The sequence below is a fragment of the Protopterus annectens genome, chromosome 13.part0 (genome assembly GCF_019279795.1).
Source record: "Protopterus annectens isolate FY-2018-M chromosome 13.part0, PAN1.0, whole genome shotgun sequence".
Lineage (NCBI taxonomy): Eukaryota > Metazoa > Chordata > Ceratodontiformes > Protopteridae > Protopterus > Protopterus annectens.
Window position 1 is genome coordinate 742,677,871 of NC_056747.1, and position 20,111 is coordinate 742,697,981.

The following is a 20,111-nucleotide window of genomic DNA, read 5'->3' on the forward strand; positions in this document are numbered from 1 at the left end:
AAAAAAAAAAAAAAAAAAAAAAAAAAAAAGTTAATAGCTCCATAAAAATAGTGTGCACATTCATATGCAAGACAAATACGAAAAAACATTAAAAAGGGGGTTGACTTACACATGGGTAATATGATATACTACACTGCTACAGTCTGACAGCTATTAAAACATACAATATTAAGAGATAAAAAGAAGTTATGTACTCATCATAACGTTCCATCTGAGTGGGTAACTTCATTTGTCTGCAACCTGTGGGTATCGGATCCAACCTTGGATCCGAGCCGGTAGCTTTACCTAGCTAAAGATCTGAGCTCCTAGCTCCTCCCCCTACCCATAATCCCCTGCAACACATCCCCCATCCTCAGATCGAGTTTGCCCATAGGGACTCCACAAGACCCTCAAAAGAGGCCAGTAACCTACTGCCCAACAGAATGGACAATCCTCTGGTTAAGAAGCACAAAACTGGGTAGGGGGAATGGAGGGGGGGGGCGGTTGCAGACAAATGAAGTTACCCACTCAGATGGAACGTTATGGTGAGTACGTAACTTCTTTATCTGAAGTGGTTAACTTCATTTGGTCTGCAACCTGTGGGACAGAGTCCCCAGCTACCTAGAAAACCTTGGGCGGCCCTCAAGGAAGAATATTCCAGAGCACCCCAGAGCCAAAGGAAGCCCTACACCTGGAAATCAAATCCAATTTATAATGGGAAATGAATGTATGAGAGGAGGACCAATGTATGAGAGGAGGACCAAGTAGCTCCTGAACATATGTCATCTATAGGGACTCTAGACCAGAACACAGCAGAGGTAGCTATGGATCGGGTTGAATGCACATGGATTCCCAAAGGAACCGGTTTGTTCAAAGCTAAATAGGCTTGAATGATGCATTGTGAAATCCAGTTAGCTAATGTCACTTTGGTAATAGGTTTGCCTAAAGAAAACTTGGCAAAGGACACAAACAATTGATCAGACTTGCGGTTAGTTGCTGTCCTGTGCAGATAAAAACGCAGTTGTCTATGCACATCCAATTTGTGCAATGTGTATTCCCCTTTGTTCTGGAAAGTGGGAAAGAACACTGGCAGATTAATAGACTGATTAATATTCGACTCAGAGGCTACTTTAGGGAGGAAAGAAGGATTAGTCCTGAGAGAAACTCTGTCCTTATGAAAAATTAGATAAGGGGGTTTCATACAGAGGGCTTGAAGCTCAGACACTCTCCTGGCCGAAGTTATTGCAACCAGGAAGGCTGTTTTCCAAGATAAAAATTTCAACTGAGCTGACGTGGCCGGTTCGAAAGGAGGGCCCGTCAAAGCTTGCAGGACCAGTGTTAAGTCCCATGGTGGAACCGCAGACTTAACTGGCGGTTTTAACAGGAAAGCGCCTTTTAGAAAGGTTTTGCAAATTCTGGTGGAAGCCAGTGATCCTACCTCATCTCCCACATGAAAGTGAGAGATGGCTGCCAACTGTACTTTAACCGTAGATGCACTGGCTCCCTGATGAAAGAAATGGGACAGAAATTCAAGAATCGTTGGAATAGGGACAGTAAAGGGATCCAAGCCCCTGTCTTTGGCCCAAATGGAAAAGCGTTTCCATTTGCTACCGTAGATCCTTCTGGTAGAAGGTTTATGTGCTGCTACCAGAATGGCTTTCACTGGTGACGAGATACCGGGAGTCCTTGCTATCAGCAGAACTGGATCAACCAAGCCGTGAGCTTGAGGTCGCTCAGATTTGGGGGTTGTAATCCCGCTGGGTGAGAAATTAGATCCGGGATGGGATCCAAGATCCAAGGAGGAACTACACTGTGAGACCGCAGGTAAGGGAACCAGATCTGGCAAGGCCAGAATGGGGCTATGAGGATTATCTTGCTCCCCAACAGATGGGCTTTCTGCAGGAACTTCGTCATGAGCGGAAGCGGGGGATAAGCATAAAGGAGACCGGGAGGCCAAGCATGAACCAGAGCGTCTCTGGGGCTCTCCCCTATTGGGGGAATTAGAGCAAAATATTCGCTGCACTTTGTGTTTGCCGGGGAAGCAAAAAGATCGCAGCAAGGTAGACCCCATTTGAAGAAGATTTGTTTCGCTACTAATGGGTTTAGACACCACTCGTACGGTGTCAGGATCAGGCGACTTAGCCTGTCCACTAGGATGTTGGTCCGGCCCGAAATATGCTTTGCTACCAGAAAGCGCTTGGTGGAGATCGCCCATTCCCAAACTCTCATGGCCTCTCGGCAAAGGGGATAAGATCTGGTTCCCCCCTGTTTGTTGATGTACCAGACTACAGCCATGTTGTCTGACTGAATTGCAATAGTTCCTGGAGGAAGGTCTTTGTAGGGCTTGCAATGCCAAAAGCACCGCCCTCATCTCCAGGACACTGATATGCAGAACGGTCTCTGAGGGAGCCCTCGTGCCTTGGACGGTTCTGCCCATAGCATGCCCCTCCCACCCAAGGCGAAAATCGTCCGTGGTCAACGTGGCTTGGGGCTGAGGCATGACGAACGGTCTCCCCCCTCATAGCTCCTGAGAGTGCAGCCACCAGAGAAGGGAGTCCTTGCAAACCCTGCTCAGGGGAATCAGGGTGTTTAAGGGGTGCAGCAAGAGCAAGAGTGACCACTGGACCTGAAGAGTCCATTGTAGGATTCTCATAAGCAGACGCGCAAAGGGTGACAGACCGATGGCTGCCGCCATAGAGCCCAGAGCTCTCAGGACTAATTCCGCAGGTGGGGCTGAGGGCTCGAGAATTGCCAAAACATGATGAGACAAATTGCGCAACCTGTCCGTTGTTAGAAAGGCCTTGGAGTGACGTGTATCTATTTTGGCCCCTATAAATTCCAGAACCTGCACAGGATGAAGGAACGATTTTTGAAGGTTCACAGTAATACCTAGACGCTGAGTAAGAGCCAGGGTATAATCCCTGGCCCAGCAGAGCTGATGCCTGGTGGAGGCGGTGAGGAGCCAGTCGTCCAGGTACGGAAAGACCCGAATGTCCTGAAGTCTCAGGTGGGCTGCGACCACCGCCATGACTTTGAACACCCTGGGGGCTGAGGTGAGGCTGAATGGAAGAGCCCTGAACTGAAAATGACTGGCTCCCAGCCAAAAGCGGAGGAACCTCCTGGATCATCTGTCCATTAGAATGTGGTAGTATGCATCCTTGAGGTCTATGGAGCAAATCCAGTCGTTCTCCCGGAGGAAGGGGAGAATAGATTGCAGGGTGACCATCCAGAATTTCTCCTTGGGAATGAACAGGTTTAGAGATGAGAGGTCTAGTATAGGCCTCAGTTCCCCCGTCTTTTTTGGCACTAAAAAGAACATGGAGTAATTTCCCAATCCAGACTGGCCTGGGGGAACGGGCTGGATGGCCCTTTTTTCTAACAGCTTCAAAATTTCCGAAGCTGCCGCCTCCCTTTGATCAGGTGGGACATCGGGGAGGCGTTTCATAGGAGGGGGTAGACTCAGGAAGGGAATGGAATAATCTCTGGATATAACTCAGAGCACCCACCGGTCCGTAGTAATGGACTCCCAATTTTGGAAGTGCTCTGACAGACGCCCCCCGACTGCCTCGCCCCCCGACTGCCTCCAGAGAGGGACAGCCGGGTTATAGTCCACAGGGCTGTTGAGCGGGCCTCTCCGAGAAAGGTTCTCGGTACCCGAGATTCCTCAGCCCCCCTCTGCCTCTGGGCCAGTGTCCACCTTGTCCTCCTCTGCCTCTGAAGGATGAGGGGTCCGGGACGGGACTGCTGTGATTTCCGGAACCACATCTTCTTTTGTCCCCTCTGATTCCTGGAAAAAGACCGTTGAGGATTAGAGAAGTGGATCCCGACGGCAGACAGCGTCTTCCTGTCCTTTTCGCTTTGGACCAGCGTGTCGTGGACGGTCTTGCCAAAGAGCGTAGAACTGTCAAAGGGCGCGTTAGCGAAGGACTCCTTGAAGGGTTCCACAAAATCGCAAAGGCGGAGCCAGGCATGGTGCCGCAGAGCGATGCCTGCTCCGCTGGCTCTAGCCGCTCTCTCCATGGCATGGGAGAGTAGCCGCATAGATGTATTAGTAATAGATTTCAGAGTGGCCATGTGAGTAGAGAAGATGCATTTGTCCTCGGCCGCCATGGACTCCGGGGGGCTCCAGCGTATTCCTTAATCAAGTCTCGCTGGAGTCTGATGACGTGCACCATATAAGTTCAGCGCCCTCACAGAGAAGGTAGCTGAAGCAAACATCCGCTTTCCAATGCGGTCCAATGTCAGAGATTCCTTATCTGGAGGGTGGACCAAGGAACTCTCCTGCGCTAGTTCCTTCTTGGTGGCAGCCGCCACCATCATGGCATCCACTGGAGAACCTTTAGACCAAGCCATCCTATCAGAAGGGGGACTAAGTACCTTGTCTAGCCTTCTGGGAATCGGCTCCACTGTGTCCGGCTCCTTCCAAGCCCTGGTGGTAATTAAGTTTACCAGGGAGTCAGCCGGGGGGGGGGGCACCCAAAAAGTAGAAGGGCCTGCATTGAACGTGTCCAGAAACACAGACTCATCAGTGGAAGGTTTTTGGGCAGACCACCCTCCTCTGATTCGCAACATTTCCAGATGTCTCCAAAGGAGACATCCTCAGGGGGTGACCTCGGGGAACCTTCCCCTTCCTCCAAATCTGTGTCCTCTGTCAGGGACTCAGGGGAGTCCAGGTGCCTCCTTTTGCACTTCCGTTTGTGTGGAACCTCCTCGGTAGGGCTATCCGAGGAGGGCTCACCCACGGGGTCCTGTTCTTCTAAGGGAACCAACTGGAGCGCCGATGCAGGCTGTCCCTGTGACCCGATGACTGAGGACAGGCCCAAATGCGCAGGGGTGACAGATGGATCTGTAGCCCGGACTGGGGATCTGGAAGTCCTCAACAGCACCCTCTCCACTACATCAAACGCAGAGGGTGAACCACTCTCCCCTGGCTCCGACAGCAGCCCCCTCGGCGTCGATGCAGGGACTGGCGGAGCCGAAGCAGTCGGACCAGAGAGGGAAGTGTGCTCAGACCTAAACGGCGCCGAAGACACCGTTCCCCCCACGGATCCGACACGCTCGAGGGCATAGTCAGCGAAGTAACCAAGACTGTCGGCACCGACGGATCCCCGGGTCCGAAACGGCATGGATCCGATGCAGGGACTGGCGGAGCCGAAGCAGTCGGACCAAAGAGGGAAGTCTGCTCAGACCTAAACGGCGCCGAAGACACCGTTCCCCCCACGGATCCGACACGCTCGAGGGCATAGTCAGCGAAGTAACCAAGACTGTCGGCACCGACGGATCCCCGGGTCCGAAACGGCATGGATCCAAAGACTCCAAAACCTGATACCGGGTCAGAGAAGGAGCGATCGGGGAAAAGAAAGGGGCCTAGCTCCCCCCCCGGAGGGGGGGGGGGCTTGGAGCACCCCCATCTGCATTTGAGCCTGCAAGAAACGACGCATCATCCGGTCCAAATCAGCGTCGGTCAAGCTTCTGATGGATCTGGAGGAGGTTGCCGAGGTGGGCCTGGAGGGCCGCCTCGAAGACCTTGAGGGAGACTGGTACTCCTCTTCCGGCTCCGGAGAAAAGCAAGGAGAGCGGAGCCGAGAATGAGGAGAACCAGAGACCCTCTTAGTGGGACTAGCTACCTTAGCAGGCAGGGCCAAGGGATGAGACTCAGCCCACCTTTTGTGCCTATGCTGGTCCTTGTCTTTCCTCTTCTCCTTAGAAGAGGAAGAAGAGTCCCCCTCACCTTGAGAAACAGAGGGAGTTTGAGTCCCCAACACAGGGGGGGGGGTCGGAAGGCATGGAAGCTGCAGCCGCGACCGGTGCCTTAGAGGGAGAGGAGGAAGAAGAATCCGGGGGTAACAATCCCACCAGGATTAGCTTGTTCCTCCTATCCCCGATGGCCTGGGGGTTGAAAGCTGCACAGACCTGGCGGCTGGTGGATACATTGGCCACCCCCAGACAAATAATGCACTGAGTGTGGCCATCGGCTGGGGACAGCTTATGACCACACTCAGTGCATTTAGAAAAAAATGGCTTTAGGCCCTTCAGCCATCACACTACACACACACACACACACTAGGGGGAGGGTGAAAAATAAATTTGAAGAGAATTTACCACAAAAAAGTTAAAATAAGTATACTCTACGCAAAGGGGGCTAAACCAAGCACACACACACACAGAAAACCTAAGAGAAAAAGCGATTTTAAAGTTTTTTATAAACTTGAAATCTCTCACCCACGCCAAGAGCTCGTATCTAGAAGCTGCTGTAAGCCGCGGCAAACTAGAAGCTGCTGTAAGCCGTGGCAAACTAGATCTGAGGATGGGGGATGTGTTGCATGGGGATTATGGGTAGGGGGAGGAGCTAGGAGCTCGGATCTTTAGCTAGATAAAGCTGCCGGCTCGGATCCGAGGTCGGATCCGATACCCACAGGTTGCAGACCAAATGAAGTGAACCACTTCAGATCACTGTTTTAATAATGGTCATGCCTTACTGACTATTTACAGATGGGGTGGGGATTGCTACCAGCACTGTGTTTTAAATGCCACTGTTTACTGTATTGTACAAGGTTAAAAACTGCATGGAGGAGCTAGTAAGGAACAGCGGTCATTAGAACATGAACTGTTGTGTGTTTTTCCATGTAATACTTCACGTAATGACTGCTGAATGCATTACTGAGTGACGCGTCTCAACTACATGCAGTTTAAAAGTTGGGGAAAAAATCACTATCAGTACAGTATTTGTAAGTGCTGCTTTTTCAAGCAGTAGTTTTACAGCATAAAAATCATTAAAAAGTATTATTACTTCATGTTTAAATAACTGTCATGTTACAAAGCTATAGCAATATACTTTATAAACGTTTGAATGAAAAAGTAGAGCATGTTAGTGTGATCTCCACCCTCAGTCTGTTTAACATACAGTTAAATGAAATATATGAAAGTCATGACAGCTATTAAAAAAAGTGTTTTCACTCTCTAAAACCCCAGGAAGAGGAGAAAATAGGTGGAACTGAAGAAGAATGGCAGCAGCTCAAAACAGCATTTGTGATGACTACAGAATAGATATATGGGCGAGCCAGGTATGGAAATTAAGGTACATAAGGAGGTGGTGGTGGAATGCAGAAGTCCAGTAGTCATCAAAAGAAAACAGGAATGTAGGAAAAAGTGGGAAATGGAAAAGATGAACCAGCCTAAGAACGAATACTGGTTGGCTAACAAAGATATTAAGGGAGGAGTTTCAATAGCAAAGTACAAGGCATCACTTAATAAACCAGTCATTAAGGGAAAGGGGAGTAGGACAAACCCAGAATCATATAGACCCTTTAGTCTACTTTCATGTTGTGGAAAAATAATGGAGAAGGTAATACTGGATAAGTTATTGTCAGAACTGGATAGGTTGGGACTTGAAACCATATATCAGCATGCATATGTTGAAAATAGATCTATTACCACCTGTAACATGATGTTCTATAACAATATAAGAACAGCTATGAATGAAAAATTTTGCTGTGATGTGATTTATATAGATTTAACTCCAGCATTTGACAGGGTCCATGCACAAAACACTGATCAATAAATTAGTACAACTAGGTATTGATGTACTGTTGATAAGACAGATAGCTGCATGGCTTACAAATAGGACATACGTATCACACACCAACTGGACAGGTGAAATCCTTGGTTACAGTCAAGGTGTCCCACTGGGCTCTGTACTAGGCCCATACTTGTTTAGGGTGTATCTTTCAGACCTTACTTTTTCATCTGAGGTGTTCTACAGTCTTATATGCGGACGACCTGAAATTGGGTAAACTGATTACAAGCGTTACAGATGAGGCATGTCTGCAAAATTATTTGACTAAATTGACCATTTGGGCACAGGAGAATAATATCTTGATAAATACATCAAAAACTAAGCATATGAGATTTGGGAGACAAACTGAAAGGTGAATATTTAATACAGCACACAGTGATTGAAACTGTAGACTCATTTAAGGACCTGGGTATATGGGTAGATTCAGCCAGGAGTTTTTCTAATCATATCAACCAATTGGCTAATGATAGTTATAGAACAGTTGTATAAAAAGATTTATAAAGTCTAGGAAATAAAACATAATGCAGTGATTGTTTGTTAGCTACATTAGACCCAAACTTGAGTATGGGATAACAATACGGAAACCCTATAGGAAAACAAGCATGAATAAACTGGAAAGAGTACAGCAGAAATATACTAAGGGCATCCAAAGATGTGAAAATCTAAGTTATTATGAAAGACTAAAATATCTGAACTTGTGCAGTGTCTCTTACAGATATTTAAAAGGAGATCTTATTCAGGTATATAATGCATTTAGAGACAACTACCTCTGGGAATGTTTGGGGTTATCAAAAAGTACTACAGAATCATCAGATAACCTATGTAGAAAATTCTATAGGAATGATAAGTGTACTAACTGGTTCTCTGACAGAGTAGCTGATGCTTGGAACAGACTACGAAATTACATTAAAGCAAGTACTAGTTTATTTTTATGAACAGCCTGGACATTTATTATGGGAACAAGTGTTCTGGCATATTGGCAAGCTAGAAGGGCTTTAATGCCCGTGCTTGAAACATTTGTATGTATGTAAGGCATCAGATGCACTCAATCAGCTTTTGGAAAGTGACTTGGTAGATGGTACAAAAACATTCTATCAGGTTCTAAGGCAAAGACAAAGATAAAGGGGGCACTCAGGATCCCTTCATTAGGATACCAACAGAAACCTGCTCACCAGTCCACAGGACACTAAAGGCAGATGGAAGGAGCAACTTCCACTAACTTCTGTATGAAGAAAACCACACAAAAGCTGTAATGCCCCAGAGACCACTTACGAAGAAATAAGAGGAAGAGCCTGAGCCTACCACTGAAGCAGTAAGAAAGAATAGTTGTGTAAGAACTTACCATAACAATAGACGTCCTTGTCTTCTCTGTTGCAGTATTCTTTACATGAGGGAGTTGCCTGCCTAGGTGACTCAATGTCGGGCCAGTACACAAAAGTCTTTTACTACTGTGAGGTGCGCAGTACGTCTGATGTAGGCTGCTATGGGATGCAGGACAAAAAAGTGACGTATGCGTGCACCATCCTTAGAAATGAAGCCCCAGGTGGAGAGAGAGTCCAAGGGATAGAGAGAGAGAGTACATCCAAGAACAGAATGAAGTGGGGAAGAAGGGTGGGAGAGAATACTGCAACAGAGAAGAAAAGGCTAACATTATGCTAAGTTCTTACACAACTATTCTATTCCTAGTCAACTGTTGCAATATTCTTTACACAAGGGAGAATACCAAAGCTCATGTTGAAAGGGAGGTGAAGGAAGTGGAAGAATTTTCCAGAAAACCATGAAGAATGGCTCGACAAATTCAGCCCTAGATCTGGAAACAGAATCTAGTTTGTAGTGTTTGGTGAAAGTGTGGATCGAGGTCCAAGTAGCTGCTTCTAGAATGGAGTTGGTATTTAGTCTCTTGAGGAAAGCCCCTGAGGAGGACAAAACTCTTGTAAAGTGAGCCTTAACTGCACAGAGAAGGGATTTTCCATGGTAGGCATAGCAGAAAGAGATGGATTTGGAGATCCAGCTGGAGATGGCCTGTTTGGATACAGGCAATCCAAGAGACACAAATAGTTGGGTCTGATTTTCTAAAAGGTTTAGTTTTGTGAAGGTAGAACCAGAGTTGTATGTGCATATCAAGTATGTGTAGGATTCCTCTCACTATTGTTTTGGGGAGAGGGTAAAAAGGTTGGCAAGTGAATGGCCTGGTTTAAGGACATCTCACTAACTACTACTGGCATAAAAGAAGAGTTGGTGCAAAAGGAAACCCTATCTTTGTGGAAGACCAAGAAGGTGGGAGAAGCTACCAGGGCCTGCAGCTCAGAAATCCGTTTGGCAGAGGTTATGGCCACCAGGACAAAATACAGTTGTGTACACTTACCATAAATGTAGATGGTCGAGTGCATTCACTGTTGCAGTCATTACATTTGGGTTATCTGCTTGCAGTAGCCCTCAGTTGGCCTGATTAACAAAGTCTAGGGTCCTGCATCAGTTGCTGACCCTTCTTCCATGACGTCAGGTCGTCAGAGGTATAAAACATGCAGTTGACGCCATTACATCAGCTTTTCTTTCCCCAGATGTCAGGTGCCCCCCTAATGGGAAGCAATTAAATCTATAAATACAAGGATATACCTCCAACAAAAAAGCAAATACACCAAAAAGCTTTTTGATTACACTAAGTGAGAGAAGAGGTATAGCCAAAAGAAGAAAGGGGGTTGGAGGGAGGGTAACCAGGACTGCAACAGGGAATACCCTTGAATATCTACATTTATGGCAAGTGTACACAGCTGTACTATGTTCTTCATGTTTCACTGTTTCAATCATTACATTTGGGTAGATTCCCAAAGCTAAGGTTGGGAGGAGGAATTTAAATAGAATTAGAACCAGCTATAAGGCCCTGTAAGACTGCAGTGGCAAAACCAGCTCTGGATTTAGAGAAAATTGGCAAATGATAATGCTTGGTGAAAGTATGTACAGAACTCCAGGTAGCAGCTTCTAGAATGTCCCTAGTAGGGACGCCCCTGAGAAAGGCTGTAGAAGTAGATGCAGCCCTGGTTGAATGGGGTCTGATGCCCTCTGGGATAGGTTTTCCATGGTAATTATAGCAGAAATGAATGCAGTGGCCTACCCATTTTGAAATGGTTTGTTTTGAAATAGCTTTCCCCTCTGCCCCTGCAGCAAATGCCACCAGCAGTTCAGATTTCCTATGAGGTTTAGTCCTGTCCAAGTGGAATCTAAGCTGTCTGTACACATCTAAAGAGTGCAGTATCCGTTCTCCTTTATTCTGTGGGTTAGGAAAGAAGGTAGGCAAATGAATGGACTGATTAAGAGCCACACTGGATACTACCTTGTGCATGAAGGAGGGATTGGTTCTGAAAGACACCTTGTCCGCATGAAAGATGATGAAAGGTTCGACTGCCATAAGGGCCTGTAATTCAGATACCCTTCTTGCAGAAGTGATTGCTAAAAGGAAAGCTGTTTTCCAGGAAAGAAATTTTAAATCTGTAGTAGCAGCTGGCTCAAAAGGAGGAAGACTGAGTTTCGCCAAGACAAAGTTAAGGTCCCAGGCTGGAGTTGGAGCTCTCCTGGGTGGCATTAAATTTTTGGCCCCTCTGAGGAACTGCTTGAGCAGTGGGTGAGAAAAGAGGGGAGGCTCTGTGCTATAATGAGCTGAAATGGCTAATGCATGAATTTTGATGGAGGAAAAGGACAAGCCCTTATGAAGCATCTCAGTCAAGTATTGTAGAATCTGAGGCAAATTGGGCACTGCTGCGTTCATTCCTTGAGACTGGTTCCAGGCAAATTATTTTCCATTTTACAGCATAAGATGTTCTAGTACTAGGCCTCCTTGACTCTAAAATGATATCCATCACTAACTTACTGAGGGATGGTAAAGGAGAGATTAGGTAATTAACCAGGCTGCTAGGTTCAGGGTTTGCGGTTGAGGGTGCAGAATCTGGTTCTCCTGCTGAGACAACAGGGAAGGAGTCTGAGGCAGGTGCCATGGGGCCAAGCGTGACACTGCGCAAGAGGGGGTACCAGTGTTGGCGAGGACAGTCTGATGCAATTAAAATCGTCCTTGGCTTGTCCTATTTGATCTTTAGTAGTACCTTGGAGAGCACAGGCAGAGAAGGAAAGGCATAAACTGATAGTTTTTTCCAGCTGAAGGATAGAGCTTCCACTTTCCAAGCTAGCTTGTGGGGAATCCTTGTGCAAAATTTGTCCAATTGATGGTTCTTGGGGGAGGCAAACAGCTCTATATCTGGGCTCCCCCATTTGTCAACATGTTGAAAATGCTCGGTTCTAGTTTCCACTCATGTGGGTCCATGAGGTTTCTGCTTAGTGCGTCTGCCAGTGTATTTCGTTTTCCTGGCACGAACTGAGCTTGTAGATTCACTTGGTAGCTCAAGGCTGTGTTCCACAATGCCATGGCTAGTCTGAAATTGAGCTTGTAGATTCACTTGGTAGCTCAAGGCTGTGTTCCACAATGCCATGGCTAGTCTGCAGAGGGGGTAAGAATGTGTACCCCCCTGCTTATGTACCACATGACAGTGGTGTTGTCCGTCTTTACCATTAGTTGTCCTAGAAGAATGTGGTCCTTGAAGGCTGTCAGAGCATTCTGTACAGCTAACATTTCCTTTTGATTTATGTGCACGTACATTTGACTTGGGTTCCATTTGCCCTGAATGCACTTCCCTGCCAGGTGAGCCCCCCCATGCATAGTCTGATGCGTCTGTTGTTACAATTTGGGCAGCAGGTGGTAGTGTGAATGGTAGTCCCCTGTTTTGGTGGCAGGCCTCTGCCCACCAAAGGAACTCTAGGCATAGGCAAGGTATGATAGGAATCCTTGCTTCTTACCTTGTGGGGTAACTTGTGGTGATTGCCCTTGGCGAAGGGATAGTAGTAGTAGGAGGAACCAATGCTGCTATGGCCAATAGGGAGTCACCAGCAAGATTTCTGGCATGCCCCTCCTGATTTTCAGGAGGACCTTCTGAATGAGAGGAAAGGCATACAGACACCGTCCCTTCCATAAGTTGGTGAAGGCGTCCACTCTCCAAGCTAGTGGGGAATGGTCCTTGGTACAAAATGTTCGCAGTTGTCTGTTCTGGGGGGAGGCAAATAAATCTGTTTGTGGTGTGCCCCACTGCTGAACTATGTCCAGTAACACATTACTGTGAAGCATCCATCTGTGGGTCTGTTGTGGATCTACTCAGTGCATCTGCCACAGAGTTTTGATTGTAAGGGATATAAACCGCCTATAGAGAAATTTGAAATTGGTGTGCTAATCCCCAAACTTGTAGAGCTAATCTGCATAGGAGGTAGGATCTTGCCCCCCCCCACTTGTTTATATAACACAGAACAGTCATTGTCTGTATACATCAGCAGCCGTCCTGGCCTCAGGAGACGCTGGAAGGCATGAAAGGCTAGCATCAATGTCTTCATCTCCTTTACATTTAAATAGTCCTTTCCCTGGGAGGGGGTCCACTGTCCTTGAACAGTGTGTGGGCCCAGAGCTGCCACCCAACCTGTACTTGAAGTATCTGTGTACCGGTCCTGAGCTGGAGGCAATGGGTAAATGAGGAGTCCTGGATTTATGGACACTTGCTGTTTCCATCGCTAGAGCTCCTTCTTGAGACAAGGTAGTAGTGGGATAGGAAATTCCAGTGGGTGAATATGTTGAGTCCGCACTGATTTCGGGAACCATTGGAATTTCCTCATGTGGAGCCTTGCCAGGGGTAGCATAGGGATGGTGGAGGCCATCAGTCCTAGAATTCCGAGGAATTACCTTTAAGTGCATTTAAGAAAAAAAGTACTTGTATACCTATGGCACACAGAAATGTTTTAAATTTTGAAGACCTCACTTGTTTAGACAAACAGATATAACAAGCGAAGCAAGACTTCTTTGTTCTATGATAACCTGACCCTCTAAGGAGAGGAAGTGTCTGAATGAGTTGGTTAGTGACAAAGATATACGGGTTATGAAACCCGATAAAGGGGCTGGGATAGTTTTGTTTAACACTATGGATTATATTAACAAGATACAAAGCATATTAAATGAGACAGGTAATTATGAAATAGTGTCTCTTAATGAAGTCAACATAGGATACCGTAAGATTGATCTAGCCTTGGAAGAGTATCTTATTGACAACAGGATCACGGTGGACACTTATAATTTTTTAAAGGTTGATTTTCCTGTGCTTGCTACAATAGTAGGTATACCTAAAATCCATAAGGATATTGGTGACCCCCCCCAATTCGCCCAATCATATCGGGCAGTAAATACAAGACCTACAAATAGGAGTAGCTATAGATAGATGGGTCAAACATATATATGGGAATACACCGCACCTTATAAAGGATTCATGGATGTTTTTGTCTAACCTCACCACAGACAAATGGAAAAAGAGCCTGTTATACATAACCATAGATGTTAGACTTATTTTCTTGCATCCCTAAAACACAAGGTCTTGAAGATTTTAGTGAGAGCTTAAGAAGATATTTTAACCTTAGTTGGGACCGTATTAATCTGATAACCGACATGATGGAATTGGTATTGGACAATAATTTCATTTATTTTGAAGGGGAGTATTATAAACAGACACGAGGTGTGGCTATGGGGGCTTCATGTGCCCCTATTTTTGCGAACTTAGTTATGTTGGAATGGGAGTACCAGTGTCTATTTAACAGTATTTATTTTCAACATGTTGTATATTATACAAGGTTTCTGGATGGTATGTTTTTGTTATGGGATGGACCAAGTGAACTTTTTTAATGAATTTATGGTTCATCTAAATCAGTCCAGTAGTTTTTTGAAAATTACGCATAATGCCAGCACGAATGGCATTGCTTATTTGGATACGTACATAAGACATACTGACAATGGGTTTCAGAGATTTTTAGAAAAGAAACATTCTCAAATGGGTATCTGGAATTCTCAAGCAATCACCCTAAGCATATATTAAGAAATATTTTTAAAGGACAATGCATTCGGGCAGCAAGGATGTCCTCTAATTATGACATAATGATTAAAGAGATAAATTTTATGAAGAATATGTTTATTAATAGGAACTTCCCTTTATCATTATTGAATGACATTGCTTCTTATGTCATAAGTGAATGGGGTAAAAAGTACCCCCCGATATTAGGAACTGTATGCAATCACAACAATGTTACCCAGCCATATAAAGTGGACAGTTTTGAGTCCAACAAAGTGTGTGTATTAATGTTCTCTCCACATGTAAATGAAATTAAAAACATTTTGTTTAGACATTGGAATGCTTTAATTGTTGATGAAGAAGTGAAAAAAGTAGTTGGTGATCGACCATGTTGTGTATACAAAATGGGATTAAACGTAAAAAGAATGTTGGAGTGTGCTAAAAACAACTTGAACCCTACGAAACAGGATGCCTTCACCAAAAATTGTGGTTCATGTAGACAATGTTTTGCTATATATGAGAATAAGGGATGTAAATTGGATGATATTAATAGGACCTACATTAAGTTTAAGAAAGGGAACTGTTATAGCACCAATATAGTATATCTTGCTAAATGTATGTCTTGTACAGCTTTCTACAATGGGAAAACTGAAAGGCAGTTTAGGAAGCGGATTTATGAACATCTGTATAGGATTAAGGTCCAAGATACCAACACAATGCCTTATACAGACATATAAAAGAGTATGATGACACATGTTTTTAGATTTGCTATAATTGATCAGGTATTTAGTTTACCACGGGGTGGTAATTTCAAAGCCCTTCTAGGAAAAAGAGAAAGTATGTGGCAGATGATGACTAATTCCACCAAGTTCCCTGGCATCAATGATTTTATTTCTATCAAACCTTTATTGCAGTTATTATAAGATGAATGGTTTTTAATGTTTTTTATGTTTGATTTTATCTATGAAACCAATATATGTAATTTTTAGGATATGTGTTGTTAGCAACATATTAAGTGTTAGCATTCCACACTTATTTATTAGTTATTTATTTGGTTTTATTCCCCTTCATTGCTACTTTGTGCAGTGTGTATTTTGTGTAGTTCTATTTTAAGTACTCATTAGGCAGAGTTGTCTTTATTGTACACAATATTTATGTTATTATTTTCATAGCATTCATATGTGTGTATATTTTTAAATATTTTATGGTAGTAGATATTATCAAATATTGTTTTTTATTTATTTTCCAAGTCTTTTTAGTTGATGAGTTTACTTTTTTGAGTATATACACCTGATGGGTATTGATTTTATGGTGAAAAATGAATTTTATTGTGTTTTTATATGACATTTGTACTGGCACTTTAAATGGAAGTGGTTGTTAAAATTATTAATGAATTTGGCGCCAAAAAGTTATTAAATACGTATCACATATTGATGTAAAGTGGTCTGAAGAAGTCTGCAATCGCAGATGAAAGCGCTTACCACATTGTTCAGTGTACATTCAATAAACAGTTTTAAATTCCTTGGTCCGAGTCCTGTTCACCACTTGACTGACTAGCCTAGCAGAGACGGATTGCAGTCTTACAGTTTTGTTTCCGATTCTGAGGAATTTTCTTGCTGACAACTGGTTTAGGGAAAGGGTCTCAGAGAAGGTTTGACAGAGCTACTGAGCTTTTTGGGGGTGGGAGAGAGACCATAATTTTGTCTGTTTGGAATCGGCACCCTAGAAAGGCATGATCCTGTGATGGGGATGAGAGTAGATTTGTTGAAACTGATAGTGAATCCTAGGCATTGCAGGACTGCCATGGCTGAGTGGAGGTTGCTCCCCAGTTCCTCCGGGGTGTTGGCCTGGAACAGGAGATCGTCTAGGTAAGGGAAGATCTGAATGCCTTGGAGTCTGCAGAAAGTGACCACTGACGCTAAACACTTTGGGAAGATTCTTGGGGCTGTAGAAAGACAAACAGGCAAGACAGAGAATTGAAAGTGTCAGCATCCCACAGAGAAATGTAGAACTTTCCTGAATTTGAGATGAATGGGAATATGTAGGTAGGCATTCTTGATGTCAATGGACGCCAGGAAGGCGTGTGGGAGGAGCAAAGGGAAGAGGGGCTGAAGAGTTAGCATTTTGAAGGAAGATACCTTTAAGAAGGTGTTGAGAAAGGAGAGGTCTAGGATGGGTCTCCATGGCCTTTCCTTTCTGGGAACCAGAAACATGCGAAAATAAAAGCCTTTTTGGGTGGTGGGCACAGGTTGTATTGTACCCTGTTCTAGCAGGTTGTCCAATATCCTGGGAAAGAGAGGTTTCTGGTCTGTTGGAGGTTGAGGAATACCCCTTTAGGGAGGCACAGTGTGCCAAACCATAAAATATCCATGTCTGATTATGCTCAGGACCCAGGAGTCTTGACTTATGAATTCCCAGATGGAAAGATATATTGGTAGGTGTAGGAAGTGGGCTGTACTGCAAGGTAGTCCTGAGGAGTCAGGAGGAAGAGCCTGTTCTATCAGGAAAGGGCTGCTTAGCCAGACGAGAAGCAGCTGAAGATGCTGAGAAGTGACGTGGTTTCTTGCTCCCCTTGGAGGGCTTGGGTTGGGTGGTCCAGGATTGCCTGCGGATGAAGACTTGTTTCCCAGGACAGTTTCTATGAAATTTAGGAAGTGGAGAGACCAGAATATGTCTGAGGTCTTTTAACACCTTGTTGTTTTCCTGCAGGGACTTGAGAAGTTCAGCAAATAGTTTACCGAATAAGGCAGAATTGTCAAGGGGAGCATCAGAGAGCTTCGCCTTGTTGTCGTCAGGGAGGGGTTTTGAAGCCTCAACCAGGCAAACCTACTCAATACTGAGGATGAAGCATCCAGCTCTGAAGGTGGACTCAACTGCATCATAGCTGCATTTGATAGAGTGTCGAGCCACCTGGGAGGATGCAGCAATAAGGGAAGATGCCAAGGCTTTATTCTGAGTCTGGCATGTCAGATACTATCTTGGACAATTGAGTCACGAGTTCCATGGTGTACTTAGTCGCGTGGGCCTGGTATTTCAAAGCCCTGAAGGCTAAAGTTGCGGAGGTGTAAATTTTCTTCCCCAACCTCTCAAGTTGCCTACTGTCCTTGTCCAAGGGGAGAAGAGAAGTGGAAGGAACGGATCTTGAGGCCTTATCAGTGGCTACAGAGGGGTCTGCCACAGGGGCTTTAAAAAGGAAATTACATTCTTGAGGCACCTTACATCTATCTGGGTTCTTAGGGTCCGGAGGATGTGAGCTAGGGTGTAGGGATGTGGAAGTAAAGGCATCCAGAAAGGCAGGGATAACCAGAGAAATAGGTGAAGGACTAGGGGTCTCCACCTGCAGGAGGTCATAGTATCTTCTTTTGGACCTCAGACATTTGAGAGCTGTCCCATCTCCAAAGGGGAGTCTGTCCCATTAGAGTCTTTCTCTTGGGAAGCATAGTCCAAGAGGGAAGGGATTTGAGAGGAGTAAGCTAAAGAATCATTGTCCTCATCAGAGAAAGCAGCTTGTGCTCTTACCATTTTTTTTGGGGGGAGGGGGGAAAGTAGGCCAGGAGAGAGGAGAGGGAGGGGAACCAGAGGTAGGCTTTAAACAAGCCCTAGGCAAAACTTTGCCACTCTTTCTGTGGGTCTTAGGCACGAATGATTGGCATATCAAACAGTTTTTTATGGTTGTAGTGGGGCCCATGAAAAACAAGACACTGGCAGTGACTATCCTTATGTGGAATCTCCCTTCCACACTCACACTTCCCCTTTTTGGATAAAAATTAACTCTCAACCAAGAAAAAAACAGTAGCAAAAGAAAAAGGTTCCCCAACCCCAATGGGGCACTTATCTTTATTGAAGAAAACGATTCTGGCTGCACAGCAACATCCAAGACAGGTGATCGGACTGGTGGCAAAGAAGTTCCGAGGATGGTGCGCGTGTACGTCATTTTTATGGGCTACATCGATATCAGCCTTTGTAAGACGAACCATGCACCTCATGGCAGTAAGAGACTTTGGTGTACTGGCAGATGTCAGGTCACCGAGGCAGGCATCTCTCTCCCTCTTGTAAAGAATACTGCAACAGTTGAATAGGAGGACACCAGCACTAAGGAAAAATCAAGTTTGAAAAGGCAGCAGGCTCAGACGAGGTCACAGCAGAAATGATCAAAATGTTGGCGAGGTAGGGGAGAGATGGTGCCTGAAAGTTCTCATGGCAGTCTGGAGAGAAAGACATACTGCAGATGACTGGAGAATAAGCAGACTAGTGCCACTGTACAATAACAAAGGGGACAGTCACAACTGCAGGGAGTACAGAGGTATCAAACTCATGACACGCTGTACGAAAGTTCTAGAGAGGATTACTGATAAATATGCATAATAGCAGAAAGTAAGGTGGGAGATGAGCAGTTTGGATCAGAATGCAACACAACCAACTCAATGTTTGCAGGGAGACAAACTAGAGATGAAGAAAGAGTCCAACTGGGCAGTCTTCCATTTTGGGGAAGCAAATGAAAAGGTTCCAAGAAAGCTGATTTGGGAAGTCCTAGGGTGGATCGAAATCACAGAAACATTGGTAGAATTAGTGCAGGCTATGTATAAGGACCTAATGACTTAAAAAATGAAAAGTGTGCAGTCTCACAGAGGGGCTTCCCAGTTGGAGTGGGTGTGCATTAGGGTTAAGCACGCAGTGAGCCCACTACTGTCCCCAGTGGTGATGGACTACATTAGCAAACGGGTCGGAGGGGACAAAGCAACAAAGTTGTTGTATACAGAAGATGTGGCATTATAGCTAGACTCGGAGCAAGAACTTCCGCAAAGGATTGCGGAATGGAATGTAAAAGTGAAGGCACATGGGATGAAACTGAGTACAGTTAAGACTGCTGCAATGGGTGCAAATTGGGGAAATCAGATGAAGCTGAGAATTAAGAAAGAAGGGAAAATAGTGGAACATGTTCACAGCTTCAAGTATCTGGGAGGGGGTAGCTGATAATATGGGAAGACAATGAGGTCATTTGAAGCTAGAATCAGAGGGGATGCAGCCAAATGTCAGAGTGGGGAAATCAGATGAAGCTGAGAATTAAGAAAGAAGGGAAAATAGTGGAACAAGTTCACAGCTTCAAGTATCTGGGAGGGGGTAGCTGATAATATGGGAAGACAATAAGGTCATTTGAAGCTAGAATCAGAGGGGATGCAGCCAAATGTCAGAGTGTCAGGGCTAGTGCATGACAGAAGAATGCCAAGGTGCACGAAACAGTGGTGTGACCAATACTACTGTATGATACAGAAACCTGAGCAGTAAAGGCAGAGCAGCTGATTAAACTAGAGGTAATGGAGATGAAGTGCCCGAGACAAGTAGTTTGCACACTGCAGGACTTTAAATAGAACAGATTACAGTGGTTCAGGCATATGTGCAGAAAAGCAGAAGACAGTCTGGTGATGATATGGGACAGACAAGGATGAGGCAAGAGGAAACTAGGGTGTCCAGAAAAAAAGATGGGTGGGCTGTATGAGAGATGACCTATGACAGGCATGATTGTCAAAGAAGGTAGGAGAATGGCACTGAATAGAGACAGAGATAGCGACATATGACACAACACCCTGGCACTATGAAGAAAAAAGAATGGAGAAAAAGAGGGTTGATGATGACTT

General features: G+C 45.1%; 1 protein-coding gene across 3 annotated transcripts in view; it reads right to left on the reverse strand.

Annotated features, from left to right (window-relative positions):
* Positions 1-20,111, reverse strand: part of PHF12 (PHD finger protein 12) — a 1,235,756-nt gene that overhangs the window by 222,298 nt on the left and 993,347 nt on the right. The gene's annotated exons all lie outside the window — the stretch shown is intronic.